Source organism: Oncorhynchus gorbuscha, unplaced genomic scaffold, assembly GCF_021184085.1.
Source record: "Oncorhynchus gorbuscha isolate QuinsamMale2020 ecotype Even-year unplaced genomic scaffold, OgorEven_v1.0 Un_scaffold_1636, whole genome shotgun sequence".
Taxonomy (NCBI): Eukaryota; Metazoa; Chordata; class Actinopteri; order Salmoniformes; family Salmonidae; genus Oncorhynchus; species Oncorhynchus gorbuscha.
Genome location: NW_025746359.1, coordinates 477 through 14,557, shown reverse-complemented (window position 1 = coordinate 14,557; position 14,081 = coordinate 477). Strand labels below are relative to the sequence as shown.

Sequence of the window (14,081 nt, the reverse complement as noted above, 5' to 3'; positions counted from 1 at the left end):
CTCCGCTCCGTTTCTCATCTTTCCATTTGTTTTGTCTTGTTCCCTAAACCTGGTTTTCATTCCCTAATCACACTGCATGCATTTAGTCCTCTGTTCCCCTCCATGTCTTTGTGTGTAATTGTTTTTATGTTATGTGGGTATTGTTACGCGCCAGACTTGTTGTCTATTGTTCCGTGTTTGGGCACATTTATGTACTTTTGTGCTTTCGTTGGACCGGAATAAAAAAAGTGCGCCTGTTCACTACACTCTGCTCTCCTGCACCGGACTTCTCCTCCAGTACAAACCCCCAAACACGGGGCGGCAGGGTAGCCTAGTGGTTGGACTAGTAACCGAAAGGTTGCAAGTTCAAATCCCCGAGCTGACAAGGTACAAATCTGTCGTTCTGCCCCTGAACAGGCAGTTAACCCACTGTTCCTAGGCCGTCATTGAAAATAAGAATTTGTTCTTAACTGTTATATTTTGACTGCAAAGCTTCATGTGCTTCTTTATTTCCAAACCACTTCACTGTGAGATAAAAGTAGATTAAAATACACCAGAAGCCTTATTCAAAAATCACATTTTTTATTTTTTTTTACAAGAATTCAGTTAATAAAACATCTAATCCCAAAGTGATTGGAAAGCAACACTTCACAAAACAAGACCAAACTACACACCTTACAAATTATCTAAGCAATACCAGTAATAAACAAGGTTATCATTTTGTGCAAAATTATATTAGATTTGTCTCCATGCTCCCGAGTGGTGTGACGTGTTTTAAAGTGACTGCGTTGCATGCCAATAAGAAGTCAGTAGTGGTTTCTAAGATAGCTGCGCCACCCTGTGGTACATCATGGTATTACATTAATGCTGCGCCACCCTGTGGTACATCATGGTATTACATTAATGCTGCGCCACCCTGTGGTACATCATGGTATTACATTAATGCTGCGCCACCCTGTGGTACATCATGGTATTACATTAATGCTGCGCCACCCTGTGGTACATCATGGTATTACATTAATGCTGCACCACCCTGTGGTACATCATGGTATTACATTAATGCTGCGCCACCCTGTGGTACATCATGGTATTACATTAATGCTGCGCCACCCTGTGGTACATCATGGTATTACATTAATGCTGCGCCGCCTTGTGGTACATCATGGTATTACATTAATGCTGCGCCACCCTGTGGTACATCATGGTATTACATTAATGCTGCGCCGCCTTGTGGTACATCATGGTATTACATTAATGCTGCGCCACCCTGTGGTACATCGTGGTATTACATTAATGCTGCGCCGCCTTGTGGTACATCATTACATTAATGCTGCGCCACCCTGGTATTACATTAATGCTGCATTAATGCCACCCTGTGGTACATCATGGTATTACATTAATGCTGCGCCACCCTGTGGTACATCGTGGTATTACATTAATGCTGCGCCACCCTGTGGTACATCGTGGTATTACATTAATGCTGCGCCACCCTGTGGTACATCGTGGTATTACATTAATGCTGCGCCACCCTGTGGTACATCATGGTATTACATTAATGCTGCGCCACCCTGTGGTACATCATGGTATTACATTAATGCTGCGCCACCCTGTGGTACATCGTAGTATTACATCTAACCTACCAGTGGGCATTTCTCCATTCCACTCAGTCAGTCAGTAATCTCACACATTCCTTCTGTATAAGTGGATACTCACACAGTACACAATACAAATCGACGTATGAAAATAGTGTGCGACCAGTGTCATCTACCTATGAAAACAATCCTACCATTTAAAAAGAAGTGTGTTATATCAAAAACATAGGATACCATAGTGCATCAGATTGTACAAGATTTGCATTATCATTCTGTTCGTCCAGAACTCTGCCAGAAGCAAAAGAATTACCCCACAGTATACAGCACAGTGAAAAACACATGTTTAAAGTCAGTCGGACATTTAGATTGGAGTTGGTGATTAGAAACAAGCAGTCCACAGACATCATCATATGGCTATAGATGGTTAAACATGCAGAAGAGAAAGGCAAGTCTTATTGTACCTAACACACTGTGCAGTTGCTCCTCTTTAAAAGGTCTCAGTCAGTTGTTCCTCTTTAAAAGGTCTCAGTCAGTTGTGCCTCTTTAAAAGGTCTCAGTCAGTTGTGCCTCTTTAAAAGGTCTCAGTCAGTTGTTCCTCTTTAAAAGGTCTCAGTCAGTTGTTCCTCTTTAAAAGGTCTCAGTCAGTTGTTCCTCTTTAAAAGGTCTCAGTCAGTTGTTCCTCTTTAAAAGGTCTCAGTCAGTTGTTCCTCTTTAAAAGGTCTCAGTCAGTTGTTTCTATTTAAAGGTCTCAGTCAGTTGTTCCTCTTTAAAAGGTCTCAGTCAGTTGTTTCTCTTTAAAAGGTCTCAGTCAGTTGTTTCTCTTTAAAAGGTCTCAGTCAAAAGGTCTCAGTCAGTCCTCTTTAAAAGGTCTCAGTCAGTTGTCTCTCAGTCAGTTGTCCTCTTTAAAAGGTCTCAGTCAGTTGTCCCTCTTTAAAAGGTCTCAGTCAGTTGCTCCTCTTTAAAGGTCTCAGTCAGTTGCTCCTCTTTAAAAGGTCTCAGTCAGTTGCTCCTCTTTAAAAGGTCTCAGTCAGTTGTTCCTCTTTAAAGGTCCAGTCTTGCTCCTCTTTAAAAGGTCTCAGTCAGTTGCTCCTCTTTAAAAGGTCTCAGTCAGTACACTTATCAGTGGTGGCTGGTTCCACCTTGAATCTGAGGAGGGACTCATAGTAATGGCTGGAATGAATAGACAGGCATCAAACACATCTAGACTTGGTTTCTTCCCAGTGTTTGACTCCGTTCCATCTATTCCATTCCAGCCATTATTATGAGCCGTCCTCCCTTGACCAGCCTCCAATGACTCTCTTGTACATAGGGGAGGCTATCACTTTGTGTTTGCTGTTTGCTTAAAGGGATAGTTCATCCAAATTACACTATAACCTTTAAATTCAGAGGGTTCCTGAGTTGTTGGAATAGAGATATTGCTGCTTAAGGTTCTTTATTCCCTAGCCCTTTGATACCTCTCTACTGTTCTAGAGCCTTCTGATATCTCTCTACTGTTCTAGAGCCCTCTGATATCTCTCTACTGTTCTAGAGCCTTCTGATATCTCTCTACTGTTCTAGAGCCTTCTGATATCTCGCTACTGTTCTAGAGCCTTCTGATATCTCGCTACTGTTCTAGAGCCCTCTGATGTCTCTCTATTGTTCTAGAGCCCTCTGATGTCTCTCTACTGTTCTAGAGCCCTCTGATGTCTCTCTACTGTTCTAGAGCCCTCTGATATCTATACTGTTCTAGAGCCCTCTGATATCTCTCTACTGTTCTAGAGCCCTCTGATATCTCTCTATTGTTCTAGAGCCCTCTGATGTCTCTCTACTGTTCTAGAGCCTTCTGATATCTCGCTACTGTTCTAGAGCCCTCTGATGTCTCTCTACTGTTCTAGAGCCCTCTGATGTCTCTCTACTGTTCTAGAGCCCTCTGATATCTCTCTACTGTTCTAGAGCCCTCTGATATCTCTCTACTGTTCTAGAGCCCTCTGATATCTATACTGTTCTAGAGCCATCTGATGTCTCTCTACTGTTCTAGAGCCCTCTGATATCTCTCTACTGTTCTAGAGCCCTCTGATATCTCTCTACTGTTCTAGAGCCCTCTGATATCTATACTGTTCTAGAGCCATCTGATGTCTCTCTACTGTTCTAGAGCCCTCTGATATCTCTCTACTGTTCTAGAGCCCTCTGATATCTCTCTACTGTTCTAGAGCCCTCTGATATCTCTCTACTGTTCTAGAGCCCTCTGATATCCATACTGTTCTAGAGCCCTCTGATATCTCTCTACTGTTCTAGAGCCATCTGATGCCTCTCTACTGTTCTAGAGCCCTCTGATATCTCTACTGTTCTAGAGCCCTCTGATATCTCTCTACTGTTGTAGAATACTAGAAGAGGGTCTGTTCAATGACACTATTGTTATTGTGTTGTAATGAATGACAGTACATTGATATGCTCTTAAAATTAAACTGAACACGTTTCTTATCTAATAAATATGTGGTTAAAGAAACGATTGAATTAAAACAGAGCAAACTGAAGAGAAACATATTATTTTTGCATGGTGGACCTTTCATTCCCCGTGTGTCTTGTTTATTATCCCTCTTTGTGAACCAGGACGTGTGTGTGTGTGTGTGTGTGTGTGTGTGTGTGTGTGTGTGTGTGTGTGTGTGTGTGTGTGTGTGTGTGTGTGTGTGTGTGTGTGTGTGTGTGTGTGTGTGTGTGTGTGTGTGTGTGTGTGTGTGTGTGTGTGTGTGTGTCCAGCCTGGTGTGTGTGTGTGTGTGTGTGTGTCACACCTCGTAGTGTAGGTCGTTAAGCTCCAGCCTGGTGTAGTGTGTGTGTGTGTGTGTGTGTCACACCTCGTAGTGTAGGTCGTTGAGCTCCAGCCTGGTGTAGTGTGTGTGTGTGTGTGTGTCACACCTCGTAGTGCAGGTCGTTGAGCTCCAGCCTGGTGTAGTGTGTGTGTGTGTGTGTGTGTCACACCTCGTAGTGTAGGTCATTAAGCTCCAGCCTGGTGTAGTGTGTGTGTGTGTGTCACACCTCGTAGTGTAGGTCGTTAAGCTCCAGCCTGGTGTAGTGTGTGTGTGTGTGTCACACCTCGTAGTGTAGGTCGTTAAGCTCCAGCCTGGTGTAGTGTGTGTGTGTGTCACACCTCGTAGTGTAGGTCGTTGAGCTCCAGCCTGGTGTAGTGTGTGTGTGTGTGTGTCACACCTCGTAGTGTAGGTCGTTAAGCTCCAGCCTGGTGTAGTGTGTGTGTGTGTGTCACACCTCGTAGTGTAGGTCGTTGAGCTCCAGCCTGGTGTAGTGTGTGTGTGTGTGTGTCACACCTCGTAGTGTAGGTCGTTAAGCTCCAGCCTGGTGTAGTGTGTGTGTGTGTGTCACACCTCATAGTGTAGGTCGTTGAGCTCCAGCCTGGTGTAGTGTCGCCGGTCGAATGACTCCATGGCCTTACGTCCAACCACAGCCAGGGCCAGAGTCAGGATGGCCAGGCCTACCACCACCACAGCCACCAGGGAGCTCTTCAGAGCCCCTGCCCTGCCACCTCCTTCCCCCTGCCCTGACCCTCTGTCCCTGGGGAGGCTGGGGTTGCCTGGACCCCCTTGGGCATCAGCACTAGCTCGTTTTCTGGTGTCGTCCTTGGGATCAGGGCTCAATGGCTGCTGGGCTCTTAGTGGTGGCAGTAGCACCAGTAGAAGTGGTGGTGGAGGTAGCTGGCTCAGTGGCTGGCTGGAGTTTTCAGTAGTTCTGATGGGGTCTGGGTCTCTGCGGGGTGTAGTTGAGACAGGTAAAGTTGTTGTTGTAGTAGTGGCAGGATGTGGTTTGGGTTTTTAGACGATTTGTTAGGTTTTTTGGGAGGTTTATTGAGCTTTCTGTTCATAGTGGTGATTGTAGATATTGTTGTAGGAGTAGCGTGGGCCTCTGTTAGTGGCCAGGATGTTGCTTGTTGTGTTGTTGTAGTCGTGGTTGGAGTTGGTCGTGGCCAGGATGTTGCTTGTTGTGTTGTTGTAGTCGTGGTTGGAGTTGGTCGTGGCCAGGATGTTGCTTGTTGTGTTGTTGTCATAGTGGTTGGAGTCGGTCGTGTTATAACAGCCGTTGTTACTATCATTAAAGAGGGTTGTTTTGTTGTGGTGGTAGGTGTAGGTGTAGTGGTTGTTGTAGTAGTAGTGGGTTGGGGTGTGGTTGTGGTGGTAGGTGTAGGTGTAGTGGTTGTTGTAGTAGTAGTGGGTTGGGGTGTGGTTGTGGTGGTAGGTGTAGGTGTAGTGGTTGTTGTAGTAGTAGTGGGTTGGGGTGTGGTTGTGGTGGTAGTAGTAGGTTGTGGTGTGGTTGTAGTGGTGGTAGTAGTGGGTTGTGGTGTGGTTGTAGTGGTGGTAGTAGTGGGTTGTGGTGTGGTGGTAGGTGTAGTGGTGGTAGTAGTAGGTTGTGGTGTGGTTGTAGTGGTGGTAGTAGTAGGTTGTGGTGTGGTTGTAGTGGTGGTAGTAGTAGTAGTAGTGGGTTGTGGTGTGGTTGTGGTGGTAGGTGTAGTGGTGGTAGTAGTAGGTTGTGGTGTGGTTGTAGTGGTGGTAGTAGTGGGTTGTGGTGTGGTTGTAGTGGTGGTAGTAGTGGGTTGTGTTGTGGTGGTAGGTGTAGTGGTGGTAGTAGTAGGTTGTGGTGTGGTTGTGGTGGTGGTAGTAGTGGGTTGTGGTGTGGTGGTAGGTTGTGGTGTGGTTGTGGTGGTAGGTTTAGTGGTGGTCGTTGTAGTAGTAGTGGGTTGTGGTCTGATGGTAGGTGCTGGAGTTGTAGTAGTAGTTGGTTGGATTGTGGAAGGTGGAGTAGGTATCCCCGTGGTGGGATGAATCAAACCTATGGAAAACATGACATCAGAACATAACTCACGCAGAGATGAAAGACTCTGTGAAACACAAAAACAAGACAAGAGCACACAAACAACTAGTATGTCTGACATGGACCCCTATTCTCTACATAGAGCTGTGGACCCCTATTCTCTACATAGAGCTGTGGACCCCTATTCTCTACATAGAGCTGTGGGACCCTATTCTCTACATAGAGCTGTGGACCCCTATTCTCTACATAGAGCTGTGGACCCCTATTCTCTACATAGAGCTGTGGACCCCTATTCTCTACATAGAGCTGTGGACCCCTATTCTCTACATAGAGCTGTGGACCCCTATTCTCTACATAGAGCTGTGGGCCCCTATTCTCTACATAGAGCTGTGGGCCCCTATTCTCTACATAGAGCTGTGGACCCCTATTCTCTACATAGAGCTGTGGACCCCTATTCTCTACATAGAGCTGTGGACCCCTATTCTCTACATAGAGCTGTGGACCCCTATTCTCTACACAGAGCTGTGGACCCCTATTCTCTACATAGAGCTGTGGACCCCTATTCTCTACACAGAGCTGTGGACCCCTATTCTCTACATAGAGCTGTGGACCCCTATTCTCTACACAGAGCTGTGGACCCTATTCTCTACATAGAGCTGTGGACCCCTATTCTCTACATAGAGCTGTGGACCCCTATTCTCTACATAGAGCTGTGGACCCCTATTCTCTACATAGAGCTGTGGGCCCTATTCTCTACATAGAGCTGTGGACCCCTATTCTCTACATAGAGCTGTGGGACCCTATTCTCTACACAGAGCTGTGGACCCCTATTATCTACATAGAGCTGTGGGCCCTATTCTCTACATAGAGCTGTGGACCCCTATTCTCTACATAGAGCTGTGGACCCCTATTCTCTACATAGAGCTGTGGACCCCTATTCTCTACATAGAGCTGTGGACCCCTATTCTCTACATAGAGCTGTGGACCCCTATTCTCTACATAGAGCTGTGGGCCCCTATTCTCTACATAGAGCTGTGGACCCCTATTCTCTACACAGAGCTGTGGGCCCCTATTCTCTACACAGAGCTGTGGGCTCCTATTCTCTACATAGAGCTGTGGGCCCCTATTCTCTACATAGAGCTGTGGACCCCTATTCTCTACATAGAGCTGTGGACCCCTATTCTCTACATAGAGCTGTGGGCCCCTATTCTCTACATAGAGCTGTGGACCCCTATTCTCTACATAGAGCTGTGGACCCCTATTCTCTACATAGAGCTGTGGACCCCTATTCTCTACATAGAGCTGTGGACCCCTATTCTCTACATAGAGCTGTGGACCCCTATTCTCTACATAGAGCTGTGGGACCCTATTCTCTACATAGAGCTGTGGACCCCTATTCTCTACATAGAGCTGTGGACCCCTATTCTCTACATAGAGCTGTGGACCCCTATTCTCTACATAGAGCTGTGGACCCCTATTCTCTACATAGAGCTGTGGACCCCTATTCTCTACATAGAGCTGTGGACCCCTATTCTCTACATAGAGCTGTGGACCCCTATTCTCTACATAGAGCTGTGGACCCCTATTCTCTACATAGAGCTGTGGACCCCTATTCTCTACATAGAGCTGTGGACCCCTATTCTCTACATAGAGCTGTGGACCCCTATTCTCTACATAGAGCTGTGGACCCCTATTCTCTACATAGAGCTGTGGACCCCTATTCTCTACATAGAGCTGTGGACCCCTATTCTCTACATAGAGCTGTGGACCAGGGCCCAGACGTTTAGTTGAAGGAAGATGCATTCACCTTTGAAGATGTCGTATGTGTTGATGCCCTGCTCAGCATTCAGGAGGGGACAGTCCTGCTCGCTCTGGCAGTGGAATAGATGACAGTTGTGGTTGTTGGGAGGCTCAGAGGGCTTGTGAGGGTTGAACACAGCCAGGGTACACTTTATCCCTGAGGGGAGAGAGCAATCAGACACGGAGAGTAATACCAAGTATCACGACTAACAATCCTTCTTATGGATAGGGGGCAGTATTCAGAAGTTTGGATGAAGGAGGTGCCCAATGTAAACTGCCTGTTACTCAGGCCCAGAAGCTAAGATATTATGCATATAATTTGTAGTATTGGATAGGAAACACTCTAAAGTTTCAAAAACGGTTAAAATAATGTCTGTGAGTATAACAGAACAGATATAGCTGGCGTAAACCCGAGGAGAATCCATCCGGGAATTGTTTTGGGGGGCTCACCTCACCTCTCATTATAATGGCTGTCTATGGGGATATAAAAGGAATACCTCCCAGATTGCAGTTCCTAGGGCTTCCACTAGATGTCAACAGTCTTTAGAACAAGTTTTAGGCTGTTTTTTATTTATTTAAATGAGCTAGAATTTGTAGTTTTTCTAAGTGGCTCCCATTTTGGCTGTAGTGTTATGAGGCGCGTGGATTAGAGCGCACACTTGGCTATTCATCTCCGGTAATGAACATACTATTCTCCATCTTAAATTTGATCCTTTATTTACATATTAGGCTAGCTGAGGATTGATTATAAAAGTTGTTTGACTTGTTTGGACAAAGCTTATTGGTAACATTCGGGATTCATTTTGTAAAGCATTTTGTACGAGGGGAAACCGGTGGATTATTGAATGAAGCGCGCCAGCTAAACTAACTTTTTGTTCGACTTTATCGAACAAAACGACCATTTGTTGTGTAGCTGGGACCCTTGGGATTGCAAACAGAGGAAGATCTTCAAAGGTAAGTGATTTATTTTATGGCTAATTCTGACTTTCGTGATGCCTCTGCTTGGTTGGATTTAAAAGAAATGCTTTTGTATGCGGGCCACTGTCCTCAGATAATCGCATGGTGTGCTTTCGCCGTAAAGCCTTTTTGAAATCTGACAAAGCGGATTAACAAGAAGTTTAGCTTTTAACCGATGTATAACGCTTGTATTATCATGAATGTTTAATTCTACAAATGTTGTATTTTGAATATCGCGCTCTGCAATTTCAACGGATGTTGTTGAGGCCGGTCGCTAGCGGTACACCTTTCCCAAAGAGGCTACCAATACCAAGTATCACGACGAAAAATCCTTCTGTTTGAAAGCTCCACCGTGTTGTCTCTCCTCTACCAATACCAAGTATCACGACTAACAATCCTTCTGTTCCATCGTGTTGTCTCTCCTCCACCAATACCAAGTATCACGACTAACAATCCTCCTGTTCCACCGTGTTGTCTCTCCTCTACCAATACCAAGTATCACGACTAACAATCCTTCTGTTCCACCGTGTTGTCTCTCCTCTACCAATACCAAGTATCACGACTAACAATCTTTCTGTTCCACCGTGTTGTCTCTCCTCTACCAATACCAAGTATCACGACTAACAATCCTTCTGCTCCACCGTGTTGTCTCTCCTCTACCAATACCAAGTATCACGACTAACAATCCTTCTGTTCCACCGTGTTGTCTCTCCTCTACCAATACCAAGTATCACGACTAACAATCCTTCTGTTCCACCGTGTTCTCTCCTCTACCAATACCAAGTATCACGACTAACAATCTTTCTGTTCCACCGTGTTGTCTCTCCTCTACCAATACCAAGTATCACGACTAACAATCCTTCTGTTCCACCGTGTTATTGTTACTGCGTGTGAGTGTGTTATTGTGTGTGTGTTATTGTGTGTTATTGTGTGTTTGTTTTATTGTATGTTGTTGTGTGTTGTGTGTGATTGTGTGTTATTGCGTGTTATTGTGTGTGTTACTGCGTGTGTGTTGTTGTATGTTATTGTTTGTTACTGTGTGTTACTGTGTGTTATTGTGTGTGTGTGTGTTATTGCGTGTTACTGCAGGTCATTTTGTGTGTGTGTGCATTATCATGTGTTATTGCGTGTGTGTGTTATTGCGTGTAATAGAGTGTTATTGTGTGTGTGTGTTATTGTGTGTTATTGCGTGTGTGTGATTGTGTGTTATTGCGTGTTATTGTGTGTGTGTGTTATTGTGTGTTATTGCGTGCGTGTGTTGTGATTGTGTGTTATTGTGTGTGTTATTGTGTGTGTGTGTTATTGTGTGTTATTGTGTGTTATTGTGTGTGTGTGTTATTGCGTGTTATTGTGTGTTATTGTGTGTGTGTGTTATTGCGTGTTATTGTGTGTGTGTGTGTTGTCATGACGTTGGCCTAGGCGGTAGGTTTATGACAGTCATAAATACCTCTTCCCCCCTGTTTCCTCTCTACCCTACTGATGTTACATTTGCAAACCCCTTGGTTAACATAGAGATTCAGGGAACATCAGAAGGTGGGAGGAAATGAACTATATTCTGGTAATCCGAACAATTGAACATATGCGGTGGTACTTAATGAATATGATGTCAGCTCGGTTGTCATCTGAGACATTCTCATCGATGATAAGATGACATAAACTCTACAGTGGAAAGTCTACACATCAGAGTTATCGGATTCACATGGAATTGTTGTTCAATTTAAATGTTTGAATATAAACTTATTCGTGATGGGGAAATGAACTATATTCTGGTAATCCGACCAGTTGAACATATGCAGTGGTACTTAACCCCTTTTCGAACATTCTGTTAAAAATCGCGCAACATTTCAAACAAACACGCCCTCCTCTCCCTTCCTATATAAGCCCTTGACGACAATAGAACTTCCTGTTCCGATGAGGTAGGATGACGTTCCTAGGGACGAATGGTTCAGATAATCGTTGAGTTAGCGAACGCATCTGCAAACGCAGGTTAGGAAGGAACAGACAGAGTATCCCATCTACTACAAATGACGTTACTACAACTTATCCAAGGGACCACCAGAGACATTCTTCAAAGGACAGAGGACTCGGTTTGGCAACACGGTCTTCCATCTACTACCAACCAACTGAAGAACAGCTCAGAGTAAATATTTATTGCATTTTCCTTTTCCAAATGGGCGGTAATTTAGAATGCATAAGATACTGTATTTGCGATAGCACAGCTTCTTTCCTTTGTTCCTCAGTCTTCCCACTCTTTCACTCAAACCCAGCCCATTTTCCTTTGTGTAACCAGCTGTCATATCTGTTCGGCCCGCTAGGGACGTTTTCCTTTATGACGTCATTTGTAATCAAGTTATGATTAATTATGTGTATGTGTAATTAGTTAGGTATTTAGTAAATAAATAATTAAACCCAATTTTGTATTGCTGATTCAAATTGTTAGCCAGGGTTCTTGCAGATAACCAAGAATTTACAACTTTCAGATGAGACTGAAGTAAGATGAAGATTAATGTTGACTGCTATTGATGTAAAATATTACTAGGTCTTTAAGAGTTTATTCGAAGATAACAGCTTTATAAATATTATTTTGTGGTGCCCGACGTCTAGTTAATTACATTGACATGATTAGCTCAATCAGGTGGTATTAATTACAGAGAAAGGATTTTATAGAACAGTATGTCGTAAATAGCATCAAAGAATAGCATCAATTAATCCGATAGCCAAAGACACGAGTGTGTTATTGTGTGTTATTGTGTGTTATTGTGTGTTATTGTGTGTTATTGTGTGTTACTGTGTGTTATTGTGTGTTATTGTGTGGTATTGTGTGTTACTGTGTGTTATTGTGTGTTACTGTGTGTTATTGTGTGTTATTGCGTGTTATGGTGTGTTATTTTGTGTTATTGTGTGTTATTGTGTGTGTTATTGTGTGTGTGTTTATTGTGTGTTATTGTGTGTTACTGTGTGTTACTGTGTGTTATTGTGTGTTATTGTGTGTTATTGTGTGTTATTGTGTGTTACTGTGTGGTATTGTGTGGTATTGTGTGTTACTGTGTGTTATTGTGTGTTATTGTGTGTTATTGTGTGGTATTGTGTGGTATTGTGTGTTATTGTGTGTTACTGTGTGTTATTGCGTGTTATTGTGTGTGTTATTGTGTGTTATTGTGTGTTACTGTGTGTGTTATTGTGTGTTATTGTGTGTTACTGTGTGTTATTGCGTGTTATTGTGTGTGTTATTGTGTGTTACTGTGTGTTATTGTGTGTGTTATTGTGTGTGTTATTGTGTGTTACTGTGTGTTACTGTGTGTTATTGTGTGTTATTGTGTGTTACTGTGTGTTATTGTGTGTTACTGTGTGTTATTGTGTGTGTGTGTGTTATTGTGTGTGTTACTGTGTGTGTGTGTGTTATTGTGTGTGTTATTGTGTGTTATTCTGTGTTATTGTGTGTGTGTGTGTTATTGTGTGTGTTACTGTGTGTGTGTGTGTTATTGTGTGTGTGTTATTGTGTGTGTGTTTTATTGTGTGTTATTCTGTGTTATTGTGTGTGTTATTGTGTGTGTGTGTTATTGTGTGTGTATTGTGTGTGTTATTGTGTGTGCTATTGTGTGTGTGTTATTGTGTGTGTGTGTTATTGTGTGTGTGTGTTATTGTGTGTGTTATTGTGTGTTATTGTGTGTTTGTGTTATTGTGTGTTATTGTGTGTTATTGTGTGTGTGTGTGTTATTGTGTGTGCTATTGTGTGTTATTGTGTGTGTGTGTTATTGTGTGTGTTATTGTGTGTTATTGTGTGTTTGTGTTATTGTGTGTGTGTTTGTGTGTTATTGTGTGTGTGTGTGTGTGTTATTGTGTGTGTTATTGTGTGTTATTGTGTGTGTGTGTTATTGTGTGTGTTATTGTGTGTGTGTGTTATTGTGTGGTATTGTGTGTTTTTGTGTTATTGTGTGTGTTATTGTGTGTTATTGTGTGTGTGTGTATTGTGTGTTATTGTGTGTGTGTGTTATTGTGTGTTATTGTGTGTTATTGTGTGTTATTGTGTGTGTGTGTTATTGTGTGTGTGTGTTATTGTGTGTTATTGTGTGTTATTGTGTGTGTTATTGTGTGTTATTGTGTGTGTGTGTGTTATTGTGTGTTATTGTGTAAGTATTGTGTGTGTGTTATTGTGTGTTATTGTGTGTTATTGTGTGTGTTATTGTGTGGTTATTGTGTGTGTGTGTTATTGTGTGTGTTATTGTGTGTTATTGTGTGTTATTGTGTATTATTGTGTGTGTGTTATTGTGTGTGTTATTGTGTGTTATTGTGTGTTATTGTGTGTTATTGTGTGTTATTGTGTGTGTGTGTTATTGTGTGTGTTATTGTGTGTTATTGTGTGTTATTGTGTGTGTTATTGTGTGTTATTGTGTGTGTGTGTTATTGTGTGTGTTATTGTGTGTTATTGTGTGTTATTGTGTGTTATTGTGTGTGTTATTGTGTGTTATTGTGTGTTATTGTGTGTGTTATTGTGTGTTATTGTGTGTTATTGTGTGTTATTGTGTGTGTGTGTTATTGTGTGTGTTATTGTGTGTTATTGTGTGTTATTGTGTGTGTGTGTTATTGTGTGTGTTATTGTGTGTTATTGTGTGTTATTGTGTGTGTTATTGTGTGTTATTGTGTGTGTGTTATTGTGTGTGTGTGTTATTGTGTGTTATTGTGTGTGTTATTGTGTGTTATTGTGTGTGTGTGTTATTGTGTGTTATTGTGTGTTATTGTGTGTTATTGTGTGTGTGTGTGTTATTGTGTGTGTGTGTTATTGTGTGTTATTGTGTGTTATTGTGTGTTATTGTGTGTTATTGTGTGTTATTGTGTGTTATTGTGTGTGTGTGTTATTGTGTGTGTGTGTTATTGTGTGTTATTGTGTGTTATTGTGTGTGTTATTGTGCGTGTTATTCTGTGTTATTGTGTGTTATTGTGTGTTATTGTGTGTTATT

At 42.7% G+C, this 14,081-nt stretch overlaps 1 long non-coding RNA gene across 1 annotated transcript; it reads right to left on the bottom strand.

Moving 5' to 3' along the window:
* Positions 1–544: 544 nt before the first annotated feature.
* LOC124023569 lies at positions 545–2,378 on the bottom strand. The gene is made up of 2 exons (XR_006836701.1): positions 1,352–2,378; positions 545–1,284 (listed from the first exon to the last, which is right to left on the bottom strand). It is a non-coding gene; the product is annotated as an uncharacterized LOC124023569 (long non-coding RNA).
* Between the last annotated feature and the right edge of the window lie 11,703 nt (positions 2,379–14,081).